This window comes from Delphinapterus leucas, chromosome 9 (assembly GCF_059928025.1).
Source record: "Delphinapterus leucas isolate spDelLeu-1000000601 "Yukka" chromosome 9, BTC_Dleu_Yukka2, whole genome shotgun sequence".
Classification (NCBI taxonomy): Eukaryota; Metazoa; Chordata; class Mammalia; order Artiodactyla; family Monodontidae; genus Delphinapterus; species Delphinapterus leucas.
Window position 1 is genome coordinate 70737282 of NC_143137.1, and position 17792 is coordinate 70755073.

Below are 17792 nucleotides of genomic sequence, written 5' to 3' on the forward strand. Positions count from 1 at the left end.
GTCTTGTAGTAGTCTCTTATGATCCTTTGTATTTCTGTGGTGTCAGTTGTTACTTCTCCTTTTTCACTTCTAATTTTATTGATTTGAGTCCTCTCCCTTTTTTTCTTGATAAGTCTGGCTAAAGGTTCATCAATTTTGTTTATCTTCTCAAAGAACCATCTTTAGTTTTATTGATCTTTGCTACTGTTTTCTTCATTTCTATTTCATTTATTTCTGCTCTGATCTTTATGATTTATTTCCTTCTACTAACTTTGGGGGTTTTTTGTTCTTATTTCACTAGTTGCTTTACGTGTAAGGTTAGATTGTTTATTTGAGATTTTTCTTGTTTCTTGTGGTGAGATTGAATTGCTCTAAACTTCTCTCTTAGAACTTCTTTTTCTGTGTCCCATAGGTTTTGGGTTGTCATGCTTTTGTTGTCATTTGTTTCTATGCATTTTTTTAATTTCCTCTTTGATTTCTTCAGTGATCTCTTGGTTATTTATTAACGTATTGTTTAGCCTCCATGTGTTTGTGTTTTTTACAGTTGTTTTCCTGTAATTTATTTCTAATCTCATAGCATTGTGGTCAGAAAATATACTTGATACGTTTTCAATTTTCTTAAATATTCTGAGGGTTGATTTGTGACCCAAGATATGATCTATCCTGAAGAACATTCTGTGTGCACCTGAGAAAGTGTATTCTGCCACTTTCGGGTGGAATGTCCTATAAATATCAATTAAATCTATCTGGTCTGTTGTGTCATTTAAAGCTTGTGTTTCCTTATTAACTTTCTCTCTGGGTGATCTGTCCATTGGTGTAAGTGGGGTTTTAAAATCCCTCACTCTTACGACTGTTAGCATTTGCCTTATATATTGGGGTGTTCCTATGTTGGGTGCGTAAATATTTATAATCATTATATCTTCTTGGATTGATCCCTGATCATTATGTAGTGTCCTTCCTTATCTCTTGTAACGTTCTTTATTTTAAAGTCTATTTTGTCTGATATGAGAATTGCTACTCCAGCTTTCTTTTGATTTCCATTTGCATGGAATATCTTTTTCCATCCCTTCACCTTCAGTCTGTGTGTGTCCCTAGGTCTGAAGTGCACCTCTTGTAGACAGCATATAATGGGTCTTGTTTTTGTATCTATTCAGCTAGTCTGTGTCTTTTGGTTGGGGCATTTAATCCATTTACATTCAAGGTTATTATCAATATGTATGTTCCTATTACCATTTTCTTAATTATTTTGGGTTTGTTTTTGTGGGTCTTTTCATTCTCTTGTGTTTCCCACCTAGAGAAGGTTCTTTAGCATTTGCTGTAAAGCTGGTTTGGTGGTGCTGAATTCTGTTAGCTTTTGCTTGTCTGAAAACCTTTTGATTTCTTCATCAAATCTGAGTGAGATCCTTGCTGGGTAGAGTAATCTTGGTTGTAGGTTTTCCCCTTCCATCACTGTAAATATATCCTGCCACTCTCTTCTGGCCTGCAGAGTTTCTGCTGAAAAATCAGCTAACCTTATGGGGATTCCTCTGTATGTTATTTGTTACTTTTCCCTTGCTGCTTTTAATAGTTTTTCTGTGAATTTAATTTTTGCTTGGTTTTTAAAAACATAAATCTTAGTAACTTACTTAGGTAGAATGTGGCCTAGTCATCAAAATCATGGTATAGATTCTAAACGTTGAGGAATTTGGATATTTATCACTCATAGAGGCATGAAAAAGCAGTATGTGAGTGTATATATATACACACAGAGACGTATATGTATATATTGATATATAGCTTGGAATTATTATGAGTACAAGTATTAAGTTTAAAAGCAGTGATATTTCTTTAAAAAAATGATTAAAAAGTGACCAATGAATGGTGAAATTTTTTTTGTTCACAACGCTTTTTCACATCATATATCAACTTATCATGCTGATGATTTTAAATTTCATGTACCATTTCTCATGCTGCATTTATCTCTTAGCAAAAATTATTTGTGAGTCTCATATTTGAATTTAGAGCAATCCTGAATAGTGAGAGTCCTGGCTTATGTTTTTAAATGTCAGAAAAATATGCATTGTTATATTTAGTTTATATCTTTCTTTTAGTAAAAATCTATACCTGACAATTACCAAAAGTGTTGAATTTATGGGGAAAAAATTTTTATCGTAGATTGATTAAAGTACGCAAAGGTGCCAATTTCTGACATGTGTTGATGAAATGTATTAAAATAGTAAGCTCACTAATAAGCATTTTTGCATTTTGGATTGATTAAAGAATGTTTATGTTAAGAAAAGCACATTATGAAAGTAATTACAACTATTAATTATACTAATTCTGTTTATCTCTCTTAAGGAAGGATAGGATTTAATAAGGTGGTTTTTCATAAAGCCTTTAATCCATGGTTTTTATTTTAGCCACAGTGGATTTTCATATAATTTCCTTAGCTACTTTTTCTTAATGTCAGATGAGGTACATATATCTTTTGTAACTTCCTGGTGTCTGATCTCAGATACTTCTGAAGCTAATTGTGAGGATTAATGGGCAAGACTTCTGTCTAGTAATTTTGTGTTTTAGAAGAAACATGATAATCCTAGAGAAAGAACTGATACATTTTTTCCCATTTTTCAGGTTTTGGTTTACATTAGTGAAAAAAAAAGAATTTTTGGAGACTCCTGGTTGTTCAATTTCTTAAGAAAGGAAGCATCGTTTTTTGTTTTTGTATTTTAAAGTTTACATTTGGTGCTATGTTATGTAGATAAATCAGTGGAATCTAAGTTAGGCTTGATTTTGAAGTTCTGTTATTGATTCACTAAGTACTACTAAGTCACTGCATCTGCTTTCTATTTACAAAATGGCGATGTTTTCTGCTTCTAATTTGCCCCTCAGAAGTGCAGTGTTGTAAGGATTAATTAGAGAAGGCCAGTAGACTGAGCATTGAGGAAGGCATAAATACAGACAAAGGCCACATCACCAGGTGTCTCCTCTTCTTTGTATGTGGTTGATCGCAATTCTGAGAGTCTTGCTTTTGCATTTTTATATAAAGGACATCACATTGTGTCAGTTAGTTTAAAGATTTGCATTGTAAAGATATGAACTTCCCGAGAGTTTATTTTCCTGGTGAAATGCCTTATCATGAATATTTTGTTGAGTCCTACTTTTCGTAAAGATTCTTCAGGTTCAGAAATTTAATTCTGAATGGATGGGCTATATCAGATTTCTTTGCAATAGCAATCCACTCCCCCTCTCATGTTGTTCTATCAGATTTCCTGCAAGAGTATATAATCCCTCTTTTGGCACCTTTCAGTCACTTATTTTCAAGATGCAAGTTGGCATCACTGGCTTGCTCATGGCCTCTTGAACAACACTGGCATGAGGCAGGATTGCCAAAGTAAAGATCCCAGGCTTTCGAGTTAAATTGCTTGGAGCTGAATTCCTGCTCCAAGCTGGCTATACAGTGTTCGTGATGCAACTTCAATTTACCATCTTTAAATGAAAAAATTTCTCATGGATTCTTCTGAGGATTAATTAAGATAATTCATAAAGTTTGTAGCATAGTGACTGGCACATAATAAATGCTCAAAATAATATTACTATTTGTATTAATATTAGAAATTAAAAAAAATTAGGCACAAGGAAGAATAAAAGAAGTCAATAAGGAGGCAGAAAAAGGGCAATTAGAAAGTGGGGAGAACCAGCCTGGTGTGTGTCTTGGAAGTAAAAAATAGAATTATTCAAAAATGAGAGAGTTGTATATAGCCTTGCCACTCAGAGCGTGGTCCATGGACCAGCAACATTGACTTTGCCTGGAAACTTGCTAGAAATTCAGAATTTCAGGCCCCAGCAAGGCCCAAGGAATCTAAATCTGCACTTTAACAAGATTCCTGAGGGAATGCACTTGGAAAGCAGCAGATGGGATTGAGTGGGATTTAGACTAAACAAACGATTGGATTTGTCTGCTAGACCTTAAGTGGAAAAGAGGAAAGAAAGAATAGGTAGCAATAAAAGAGAGAGTTATTGATAATTCTTTCAAGGAGATTAGAAATTAATCAGGGTTGGAAAAAAGTTAAATGAAACTTTTAAAATGCAACAGAGTTGAGGGCAAATTAGTTTATTTTTATGAGCAAGAAAAGGTTGAGCAGTGTTTACACATGGAGTTAGAGTATCACGTAGTGGGTGAAAGATTTGAAAAGGAATGAATGAATGAAGGCAAGGACAACTAAGAGATGGGACAAGAAGGAAAAACATTGATGACTGGCAAATTTGAGAAAAATACCTCTTCTTAGGCATGTGCAACAGTGGAAAGAGTTTGAGGTCAAAAAGAGGAAAGACGTATGTGTTCTAATTAGATGTCTTACAGGATTCAAGGCTATTTGCTAGGGGTAAGTAGGGCAGGAATACAATCGATGGGTTTGGAACCATTGTGGTAAGTGAGATAGAACTAGAGTGTTACACAAATTTTAGATTCAGTGCTAACTCTGATTGATTGGTAGTGGCTGCATGGGATATCCTCTTGAGAAGGATTCTAAAGCCGATATAGTATAAAGAGTTAAGAGAGCTGTGCTTGATGAATGGTTCCTGGCATTCATAATCAGGGAGAAGTAGCAGCGTATGCTCCACACATATGCCAACCCTGGTATAGAGGATCTCCTGGCATTGTATGAAAATTATTAGGTAGAAATGAAGGAATAACTCTAATACTAATTTATGGTAAATCATTTGTGCAGTATTATTTGATCTTTCTCCAATAACACTTAGCCTAGGAATAGGAAATGCAGTCAAAGGAATAAAGCAATAATGAGTTTATTTTTGAAATGCCTGACTATGAGTTCCATATTTCATGCAGAGACAAATAAAGCCTGAATTTGCACAATTCCACACTCAAGAAATTGTGGCCTAATGGGAAAAACACATAGTATGGAATTTGAACACCAGATCAACTACTTATTAGCTGTGTCATTGGTAAATTATAGTTAACCTATTGCTAAAATGAAAAACTCATTTTCCTCAACTTTAAAGTGGGAATAATAATATTAATTTCCAAATAGAGTTCAAGAGAAGTCAAATGAATGTAATATAATGCCTGATGAATTATCTCATGTTAGTTCTTTTTCCCCTTTTGTGTTTTCAGTTGTTTGTTTTTTCTGTCAGTTTCTCCTCTGTTTCTTCTGACTTTCTTTGAGCATCCAAGAGAACCAAGAATCATGAATTAGGATTGAATAATAAAGTGGCAGACTGGTATTCCCATGATCATTCTCCACTAGTGTACTTTAATTCTTAATCTCCTTAACTTTCATTGCTTCATGTGTTATATGGAGATAAACTGGAGGAAAATCAATCATGGGTGACATTGTTTTGCAGAATAGTTGTGAGCAAGGCTCCTTCAGAAACTAATAAATTCTTTACCAAGTGCCTCTTAGAAGTAGAGGTTCCATCACGGAACACGGGGTCAGTATCTTATAAGTGTTGAGAAGAAAATAATGGCTGACTTAGCCTTGGAACTTGAGAATAAAGGTTTCTAGATCATGGCAGCTGGCTTGAATGTAAAATCTAGAATTTGCTCCAGTGGAAGATATGTGCCCCCAAATAACTTGCTACAGTGCCAGTCAAGATTTGTGCTTACTCTTCCATGGGCTCGGATCTTTCAGTTACACTTGGCTAAGGACCTCCTTGGCTGATGAACTTTCACATGAGTACACTCCAAAGGAGCAGGGCTGAGAGCTAAAGGGTAGTATGCATAAATTCCACAACTACCTTTTTCTTTTTATTCTTCAAGAAAATTTAAGAACATATGATACTGACAGATGATGACATTTTTGGCAGGGCTGTTAGGCCCTTGCTACAAGGCAGCTTTCCATCTTTGCAATTGCAAAGTTATAACTTGGTTTCCAAAAGAAACACTCATAGCTATTCACCTAGCTCATATTCCATTCTCAGTTTGAAATTGCAATGAAATGACTCTCTTATTTTTATGTACAGGTGATGCTTTTAGTTAAATAGTCATATCGTCTATATTTTGTTTACTTTGCTTAGTTTAATAAGAAAAAAATACAGAAAATGTTTTGGATTAAAGATGTTTATTAAAATGTCATAAACTTGGCTAGTTTTGTTAACATGCAATTCTTAACATGTAGAATTGACTACTTTTCTAGATAACTTGTTTCACATTCTCATCCCATCTGTATAAGATTTCATCATTTTTCTCTTGGAATATCCATCAAAATAAGGCTTGTGTTTCTTTTTCATAAGTGATAGATATCACTACAGACAAATAAGCACAGATAAGCAAAAAGAAGAAATAAAACCATATTTAATTTCATGGTTCTGAGAGAGCCATTGTTAATTCTAGTGCATTCTAAGGGACTGCAAACTCAGATACTTAGAAGGGCCGGGGTGATAACAAAGGAGCAAATCAAGCTGGATAGGGACGCTGGGACTGGATGGGGCAGTTTTTACTTATAGCTCCACTGCTTTCACACCATGCGAGAACGTGGGCCCAGGGTCACCAGTTATTACCATGTTTCGAGAGAAGAGTACCAGGGTTTTTTTTTATAATATTTCTCATTTCGAAGTTTGAATGACATAAAAATTAGTAAAGACCGTATTCAAACCAAACAGAGCAGGTATGCAGACATTTTTCATTCTTTCTTTTGTATGTATAAAATCTAATGTTAGAAATGCAGTTATGTTTGTAAGTTTTAGTGTAAGGTTTTATACATACTTTGTGAGTATACAATGTGTAATTTATAATAAAATGAATACCACCACTACACTTAAGAACATTACCAATACATGCACTACTCTTGTGTTTTATAACAATCCAATTCCATGTTAACCACTACCCATAATTCTAATTTCTCATTCCCATTTGCTTTTTTTATAAAAAGGTGCTATATCTGCATGTACACCAAAACAATCTTTAGTTTTGTTTGTTTTGGAGCTTCGTAAGCATAGCATGAAAATGACTGCAGTCTTCTGTAACTTGCTATTTTCACTGTATTTTATGTTTTAAAATTCATTCTAAGGTTATTAGCTATAGCTGGAATTTATTAAATTTTTACTGTACTTTAATATTTTATTACACCACATTTGCTTATCTGTTTTTCTCTTAATAGGCATTTATGTTGTTTTACGTTTTTGCGATTATAGTCAGTACTTTTCTGAACATGCTGCCAATGCATGTTTCCTGGTACACATGTAGCTTTTTCTTAGGATATACCTAGAAGTGGAATTGCTGAGTCATAGATGGGTACATCAAAAATTTTTTTAACGTTTTTATTGGAGTATAATTGCTTTACAATGGTGTGTTAGTTTCTGCTTTATAACAAAGTGAACCAGCTATACATATACATATATCCCCATATCTCCTCCCTCTGGTGTCTCCCTCTCACCCTCCCTATCCCACCCCTCTAGGTGGTCACAAACCACTGAGCTGATCTCCCTGTGCTATGTGGCTGCTTCCCACTAGCTATCTATTTTATGTTTGGTAGTGTATATATGTCCATGCCTCTCTCATTTCGTCCCAGCTTACCCTTCCCCCCACCCCATGGCCTCAAGTCCATTCTCTACGTCTGCAGCTTTATTCCTGTCCTGCCCCTAGGTTCTTCAGAACCATTTTTTTTTCTTAGATTCCATATACATGTGTTAGTATATGGTATTTGTTTTTCTCTTTCTGACTTACTTCACTCTGTATGACAGACTCTAGATCCATCCACCTCACTACAAATAGCTCAATTTCATTTCTTTTCATGGCTGAGTAATATTCCATTGTATATATGTGCCCCATCTTCTTTATCCATTCATCTGTCAATGGACACTTAGGTTGCTTCCATGTCCTGGCTATTGTAAATAGAGCTGGGCAAATTCTTAGAAAAGCACAACCTTCCGAGACTGAACCAGGAAGAAATAGAAAATATAAACAGAACAATCACAAGCACTGAAATTGAGACTGTGATTAAAAATCTTCCAACAAACAAAAGCCCAGGACCAGATGGCTTCACAGGCGAATTCTATCAAACATTTAGAGAAGGGCTAACACCTATCCTTCTTAAACTCTTCCAAAATATAGCAGAGAGAGGAACACACCCAAATTCATTCTACTAGGCCACCATCACCCTGATACCAAAACCAGACAAAGATGTCACAAAAAAAGGAAACTACAGGCCAATAACATTGATGAACATAGATGCAAAAATCCTCAACAAAATACTAGCAAACAGAATCCAACAGCACATTAAAAGGATCATACACCATGATCAATTGGGGTTTATCCCAGGAATGCAAGGATTCTTCAATATACGCAAATCAATTAATGTGATACACCATATTAACAAATTGAAGGAGAAAAACCATATGATCATCTCAATAGATGCAGAAAAAGCTTTCAACAAAATTCAACACACATTTATGATAAAAACCCTCCAGAAAGTAGGCATAGAGGGAACTTACATCAACATAATAAAGGCTATATATGACAAACCCACAGCCAACATCATTCTCAATGGTGAAAAACTGAAACCATTTCCTCGAAGATCAGAAATAAGGCAAGGTAGCCCACTCTCCCCACTATTATTCAACATAGTTTTGGAAGTTTTAGCCACAGCAATCAGAGAAGAAAAAGAAAGAAAAGGAATCCAAATCAGAAAAGAAGAAGTAAAGCTGTCACTGTTTGCAGATGACCTGTTACTATACATAGAGAATCCTAAAGATGCTACCAGAAAACTACTAGAGCTAACCAATGAATTTGGTAAAGTAGCAGGATACAAAATTAATGGGTACATCAAATTTTATGAGATGATTCCAAATCATTTTCAGAAATGGTTGGAACCAGTTTATACACTCATCAGTGACTGAGAGTTCCTGTTGCTTCATGCTTTCCCCAAAAACTTATATATTCAGATTTCTTAATTTTTGTTGTCTGGAGGGTGTTGATGTGATCTTCATTTACACTTCCCTATTAGTATGGGATTGAGCATCTTTAGATGTGTTTATACAACATAGCGTTTCTTTTCGTGAAAAATGCCTCTTTTGTCTACTTTTCTTTCAGGTTGTTTCTATCTCTCACTGACTTATTGAAGTCATTAGAACAGTCTGATATTAATCCTGTGTCCATTTTATGCTGCCACTATCTCTTCCCAGGTTGTAGGTTGTCTTTTCCCTTTATCATTTCCTTTGGTAAACAGAAGTTTTTAACTTTAATGAATTCAAACTTATTATTTTTATTTAATGGTTAATAGTCTTTTATGTCTTGTTTAAACATTCTTTGATTTGAAAGGTCATAAAGATATCTTCCTGTATTTTACTCTAAAATTTAAGTTACCTATTATATTTTACCTTTAAATCCACCTGGGATCTTTTTGTTTGGTATGAGGTAACGATCCCATTTCTTTTTTGTGTTGCATAGGTTAACTGAGTGAGTGTCCCAGACTAATTCGGGATCTGCAGTGCTACCATTGCCATATATCAAATTTGTCACACATCAATCACATGGTTCTGTTTCTGAACTCCATTTGGTTTCATTGATGAGAACATACACTCTTTGTTTATAAAGCAAAGCATACTGTTTTGTTAAAATGTGTTTTATTTTCTGAAAAATAAGTTTTAATTAATTTTAGGGAAAAAAAGGCCTTCAGTTTAATTCCATGCCTGTTCTCTTCTTTCCCCTTTGTTTTTTGGTTATAAGGATTCACTCTTTCTACTGTCTGAGCTTCATGATGATACACTTGAGTTCTGTTGAGGAAGAAAGAACATATCCAGGTTTCAGACTTGTATTCAAGGCAAGAAAACTGAACATTGAAGCCTTCACATATCCAGTGCCCATGCCAAGGAGAGACGTGCCTCTCTGTGGTTCCTGTGAGCAGGAACCGGGCTTCCAATTGTTGAATTCACTCTGCAGGCACAGCCTTATGCTTGAATATACTGATGACACAAATCCTTATAAATACCTAGACACAGTGATTATCAATTATCTTTTTTTCCATCTGCTATGAGCTTAAAAATCTACTAGACCCATTTTTCACCCCTGAAAATCTACCACCTGGCTAAGTGCTTTCACACTACTTATATATGTGATATTTAGGGTTTTCTTAATTTTTTTCCTTTGTTCTACTTTAGCATGCTTTATGTGTTCAAAGTGAAAAGTACTCCAATATTTCCCATATCTCAGACTATAAAAAAATTGACTAGATCATGCTACGTGTCCTCTACTTTTCTGAATTAAAAAAGAAGTGAAATCCTGTTAGTGAACTATTTTAAGAGTCTGTTCTGTCTCATGGAACAGTAGAATATTGAGCTGCAAAAACCATTTTTTTTTTTGCACTTTAAAAAATTCCCTTTTAGTGAGCACAAATTCAGGAAAAAATAATTAACAACCTATGACATTATATTTTGTAGGAGTATTTAGACTATTGTAATGATATGCTTATCATGTTATCTGAAAATTAACCAAGAGGGTTAGATTACAGATCTAGCCTCTCTTTTTTTCCTTTCCCTTTTCTCTTTCCTTTCCTTTTTAAAATATCCTTGAGTTTGCATCCTTACCTTGAAATCTTGAGAATACTTTATCTCAAGCTTCATATCCAGTCTTTATAACTATAATGACTCCTTCAGTGGAATTTCTAATTATGAGTGGAATAAATATCCCCTAAATGCTGTGGGCTTTGCACTAAAGGAAGCTGTACACTAGACCAATTAACTCAAGATAGCTAGTATGTTATACTAAAAAAATTTTTTTAGAAAGCTGCAGAGCAGGTCTTGAAAAGTGTTTCATGGTCAGCGAAGGAGAGACTCAGAGGAATGATTGAGGAAGTGTGCCTCTCACTGAGCCTGTCCCTCCATTATCCCAAAATGGGATTGTTTGCATCAGTGTAACTGTTGCTCTGAGGGGAAAACAAGGTTTATAGAGAATCTTTAAATCATTCTAGGGTAGAAGGAATTATAAGGTCAACTTTCCCACCACCTGCCAATGCAATAATTTTTTTTGTAGGTTCAAAGCATATTCCAAGAAGAGGTTTTTTGTTTGTTTTTTTAAGATCAAGCCTTGCTTTTTCAGTTCCCTTTTTTTTTTTTGTATCTACAAGATAACTTGTCCACAGAGATAATGATACTGAAATGGAAAAAAAGTATGAATTTTTTGGAGCACAAGCTATCAAGAAAGTAATTTATTCCTGCAAACCATTGTGCATGTAGTCCTGTAGGTTCTTCAAGTCCCAAGTGGGTTACCTTCTTCCTGTACTCACTAGCAAGCCAGTCAGTGTGGTTCTAGTTAGAATGCCATAAATCTGCAATATAATTAATTGCATATCCTTTCAAGCTAGCAGTGAAAGGAGTAACACGGGCCAGGATTTTGATGTGTTCCCATATTCTGAAATCAGCATGATGGTATACGACACTGCTGAAAACATTAATTTAGAGGGTGGCTGGAAATTGCTGAAAATATTGAACTCCAGCTCGTGAACCCAAACAGTCTCCTTTTTTTTCTACCCCTAGATCAGAGAAGTCTATGTAGTTAAAACTTCACTGCTAATCTAATTCTCTATTTCGAGTAGATAGGCATAAAACCATATTTTTTTGTTTAGCAAGCTCAACACTGCTTCTTATAAGTCTGTAAATCATAAGTGTGAGGCAATTGGATCATTCTGCTCTATAAGAAGCATATTCCACAATAGTCAGGTTTTTTTATTTAACTTTTATCTAGCCCTTGCTGGCAATATACTGGATTTTGTGTGATGCATTTTGCATAAGGGTTCTATTTGGTCCATAATGGTTGGTGTAATGAACTATTTGTCCTCTTCTAGATGGCAGCCAGTTGCTTAAAACCTATAATGAGATGTCAGGTGAATTGCACTGATTGGCATTGATGGATGAGCTTGTTGAAATATTGCAGGGTTTCCTGTAGGGGCATAGAGGAAAATTGCTGTTTAGAGCTTTGGGTCTCCTAAGCATTGAAACTGTAATCACATAAACAGAACCACTTCTGCAGGTCCGAGGTGTCATCGTGAATTTTCTGGCTAATCCATCCATTCATCTCAAAGGTCCAGAACTCGCGCTTCATGTCACTCTTTGCCTTTGTTCTGCACTTTGATCTTTCAAGATGTCTGTCAGAAGAAAAGTGTTTATATTGAATTATGTGTGGAAAGGGGTAGGGTGCATACTTCAGAAACTTGGCATGAAATTTGCTAAACAAACCTTGCCAGTTGCTCTGCAGCAATAATCGAGGTGTGGATTTCAGTTTAACAATACGTAGGTATACATTTTTTACCTTCAAAAACAACTTTAATGTAGATGTTTAGGTGCAGAAGATTTTATTTTATTTGCTTATTCTGTAGAATGCATCTAGCACCTTTATTAACTGTTAAACTTAATGTTAAGAAGGAAGATTAATGAATTTTTTAAATGAAATTTTTTTCTAAAATTCTGTTGAAAGGAGTTAACTAAATGAATGCTTGGGATGAATTATATTTTTGAGTGTGTATTTTATCTCATTGACTTCTGTATTCTAGTATAAGGTAAGATAGTAAGATACTAGTATCTAGTATAAGATAGTAAGATACTAGTTAAGCATACAGTGTACTATTTATACTGTATTCTAGTATAAGATAGTAAGATAAATAGATACTGTTTTAGTATCTATTATGTCTATTATAATATATGTGTTAGGACACACTAGGAGTTCTACAACAGAATCACAAACAAACAAAATTAGGAGCTAATTGTGTTGAAAGTAATATACAGGCACAAAAGCAGAATAAATGGGTGAATTGTTAATTGCTGTATCCTTTCACAGCGATCCTTTCTCTCTTCTCTCATATCTTTTTAATAATTATGGAATGAAAGTTGTTTTTTCCTCCTTATTGTGTCTCAGCTGGTTTAAAAACTCTGAATCAGTTTCCACTGACATGATGCTGTGGTCAAGAAAATATGTATTGGTTCCATTTCCCAGACCAACTTACCTTGTGATGGGCAAAAACAATTCAGAGATCTTTTGACAGCCGTCATATGTCTTTGCTTAATTTGGACACTGAAGTACTGGTGCTATTGTTATGAGATTCTTGAAGTAGGAGAAGATCTTAAGCCAACTTTTGGAACCTTTTGAATTGAAATTGAATGGGACCCTCCAATGACACTGATTATCTCCTTGAATCAGTTTTCACTGCAGATGAGGCATTCATGTAATCTGAATGAGCTCAGCCAGCCCCAAGTAACACATGCCTAACAAATTCAGGTTTGGGTCTTTGTTGAGGCCCAAGCGTTAGTATTTCTGAAAGCTTTCCTGGTGATTCCAATATGCAGATGGATTTGAGAACCACTGGGCTAGGAAGATTCAACACAGTGGTTGCAGCTGTGGGAATATCAGACTGTCCAGCAAGAATGAATTACATGGACACCAGTGAGCCGCACAGAGCAGTAGCTTGCCCTGCTGATCTTCAGAGGGCTTTTCAATCCTGAGACCCAGAACAGGCATGACAGAGCAGTGGCTGAACTGACAGCAGAGAGCTTATGAGGCAAGAGTGATCTGCTTGCCAGGTCTGGGTTTAGACTTAGCTCAAGATCACTTCAGGAGTTAAATAAAAGTTTTGATCCTTTAAAGGCTTTGATTAGTATAGGCACCCCTTCCTATATGTCCTAATGACACTCTTAGGGTCATTCTTGAATGGTTGAAAACGTTTTTATAGAAGGATAAGAGGGACAGAGCTGTAATTATTTCCTGCAGAATTTTAAAGATGACACCAACCTGGACTCAGACCAGACCTAGTCTAGCCCATGACTTACCAGTAATAGAAAAATCTTTCTTGAGCAGCTGAATAGCTTCTGGCCGACTTGGTTTTGTTGGATGACTGTGGTGATTATGTTGGCAATGCTACGATAGTGGCTAGATATTATGGATTATAAGAAGGGTAAGGCATCTTGTACAGGTAGCCATATAACTAATTATTCTATCCAAAGCTGTGTATTTTAACAAACTAGAAATTTTATATCTGAATAGTCATTTGTTTACTTTGGTTCAAAACATAAATAAATTGGAGCCAAAAGTCTTGAGTTTTTTATCTGCAGTTGTAGTTGAGCTCTACTGAACATGTTACTTTTATAGTATAGTGAGAAAAGGTGGGTGTGTTTGTTTACTTATTTAAAGTTATCATTTATGCAAAGTCCATCTTGTTTCCGAAAATTTTAATGAGAACCTATAGTAAATTTTTTCTAACATGAGAAAGATAAAAGGATCATTTAAGTGTTTCTCTTTCTCAGTTTATTATTCTCATCTCTAAAACGGGAATGATAAGAGTGTCTACCTTATGAGGTTATTATGATACATGAATATATATTTGGAGGGTTATAATGCTGATATTAACAGCTATTCTGTTGAATTTTGTGTCCAAGTAATTCAGAAATTCTGATGCACTTTCTTTTATTTGAAGACATTTTTCTACTTTAATGGGATTTCATAGTAGCTTAGAGATTCCATGCAGGAAATGAGGTGTAAGTGCCACATTTGCAATGCTGCTTCCCTTGAAATCCAGGTGAAACTGATGGAGCTTTGAAAGGAACACACCAAAACCTGAACTCTTGAGGTAACCCTTCTTTACAGATCATTGACATTTTTCAGCTCTGCCTTGGAAATTCATTTGTTTTGGAAAAAAACTTATGTATTTTCTCTGGCATTTAAGACATGCTAACTATTAAAGAGAAATACTAGACTTAACACTTGTGAGCCTTTGAATTACTTTTTTTGTGGTTGATACTTGATATTTTTAGAAATATGAAAAGCACTCTATAATTAGGTATTTGAGCTGAGTACTTCTAATAATAATGGCAGATATTAAATTATTGGTGCTGTAAAAATTTTTAGAATATATGCATTATTTAAATCATAAAATGGAGCTAGAATGTGATTAGTTCTCTGTTAGATATGTTTCTTTTAGTCTGAATGAATGTTTATTCACTAAACTATGTCTCTGTCTCTCTGTCTACCTCTGTCTATATATTGCATGTATATTATACACTAAATCACTATATATATATATATATATATATATATTTCTCACCCCTGTGGCGTATGTAATAGGAGGCAGCAGTGTTCCAAGGAAAGAGGATGGGCATCAAAGTTAAGCAGTCAGGCTTACCCGGTTTTGAGTTTTACTTTTCCATGATTTATTAGCCGTGTGCCCTTGAACAGGATCACTTAACCGCATAGAAGTTTATTTTCCTCCTCTATAAAATGTGTGGGATAACAACTACTATGTAAGGTCGTTTGTGAGAATAAAGTAGATAATTTATATAATGGGCTTGATATATATCAGGCTTTTAATAAATTGTCCTTTTCCTTTCCCCTTAGTTGAGCCACCACATAGGTGGTACAGATGGGACCCTGCACATTGGCACCTGGCTAAGGGTTGAGTGGATGCTAAAATCCAGCCTGCCCTCTTTTTAATCAGCCTCAAACCCTGTGTGGAGCTGCATTCACACTAGAATGGGCTGGTGGTGGCCCTGCCCCTTAGAGCTCTGAGACGGGCATCTGAATCCAGGACTGAATCCTGCTTGGTTCTAACCAGCTACATGACCCTAGTCACGTCACTTCACAACTTTGTATCCATTCCTTCAATATATAGAGAAGGCATTAATATCTGTCCTCTAATGCTAATCCTGATGTCATTTTTTTGAAGATGAAATAGCATAGTATCTATGAAAAAAATATAAAAGCAATGTTTTATGCAAATTCCTGTGTAACACAGGTCATTTTTTATGAAGAATAGGCAAGATCATACAAATGTTTCAATTATTGATATGGAGAATTATTGTTTAGTTAGCTGGGTAATTTTAAAAAAGAGGCCAGGAGATCTTGGTGACTCTTCTGGGACAGAGCTGCTGTGTGCGAAGATTAAGCGAGGATTGGGAACGAGCCTAAGGAGGAGGTGGTCTAAGAGGTAAGGCCCTCAAGGGAGTGAGAGACATGAGAGGTCAACATGAAGGGCAATGATTAGAGAACATGACATGGATGTTGCTTGGGCCAAAAGACACTGCGAAGGAAGAGGTACTCTGCTCAGTTACAAATTTTATCAAAATAAATTTAGTCTATAAGTAGAATTATAGTTTCTCTTCTAAATATGATGTGAAATGTGTCCATTCATAATAATTCTGTATCTGAGACATAAGTATTATAAAAAATAAGACTAAACTGGCTTTCATGCCATAATTATTCCACAGAATAAATGCATATTTTCCCTCATGTTTCACATGCAGAATGCTTTGATTCATTATATTTGCCATATTGCACACTCTGGCACCCTAAATTGACACATATTTCCATTTTTACCATTAAATTATTGAACAAATTATCATATATTTCTGTTGCTGCTGGATCCTGGAAATCATTAAATAATTCTGGCACCACACTGACAGTAGTTTCTGGCTATTAACCATAATGCTAATGTAATGTTCCCTTCCTTTTGCTTGAATTAAGCAAGAGCTCTCAGAGTTGCTGAGGCTAAGATCCAATCCATAGCCTGGAAATTTCTTATGGGCCAACGCTTTGGTCATCTCTAGCCTAGAACTCCTACTTTACAGGCACTCTAATTCATCAATACTGCTTTCCCTCTTTAAAAAATTGGTATCTTGATTTTCTGGAGGCTTCCTTTAAAATAAGCAGTAGTTTTACCTACAAAATGCTGCAGCTGTTTTACTTGTCAGTAATATTTATTAATTACATTAATTCCTTATTAGGAAAATTTCTTCTATTTTTTTTCTTTAAGAATGGAAAATATACTCAATGTCCACAAATATGCACGATAATTGTTTTGGTCAAAGCTTAAGTATAGTAAAGATAATAATTCCAAGTCTTAAATCCTCTTATCAGAGTGGATGTGGTAAAGGTGTTTAGTATGATTTGAAATTTAAATATCAGCCTCCAGATTTCAGGTGTATTTTATTCTTTTAGTAAATCAGGCAGGCTGTGGATATATATTGAACAGCTATTCTGATCAGTCTTTTATGTTTCATCCTCCAAGGATAGTAATGATGTAATAATTCATTGTTAAAGATGTCAAATACATTAAGCATTTTAAAATCTACAGTTATTCATATAACGAGAAGGATTTTGTTTTTTTATTATTTCTCCTATTGTTCTCTAGATTTAAAGTAGAAACTTGGTCTTTTAAATAGACAAGGGAACATGGAAGTGGTTCAGTTTTACACGTTGAAAAATAAGTAACTTTAATTCCAGAAAACCTAAGGAAGGTCTCAGATTCCTCAGTAGCTGGAACAAAACTAGTAAATCTAGAGACTTGAAAAAACGGGGACATAATAGCTAAATTAGGTGCCACTCTTTGTCTACTGAGCCCTTACTGGTAGCACCTAGGGACTAGCAAATATGACTGGATGATTTAGTGCAGGTTTAGGAAAACATAAAAGAGATTATTAAGGTAACTAGCAGGTGACAGGTCAAAGGAGTTTCAACTGTACGAATGTCAAAGCAAATATAAATGTTCTTTTTAGTTTAAAAAATGCCACAGCTGAATATCTGGGAGAGTAAATCATTTAGTGTGCAGATAGATATATATTTGTGTATACATATTTTGTATATATATTATGTATTCATTTATGTTTAGAAAATATATATTTATTTTATTTCATTGTTGATCATATTATAATATAGTGCTTTTATAATAATGACAGATAAAAATAGCTAAGAATGGATTATATTCATATTAAGAATAATTAGGGGGCTTCCCTGGTGGTGCAGTGGTTAAGAGTCCGCTTGCCAGTGCAGGGGACACGGGTTCAAGCCCTGTTCTGGGAAGATTCCACATGCCGCGGAGCAGCGGGGCCTGTGCACCACA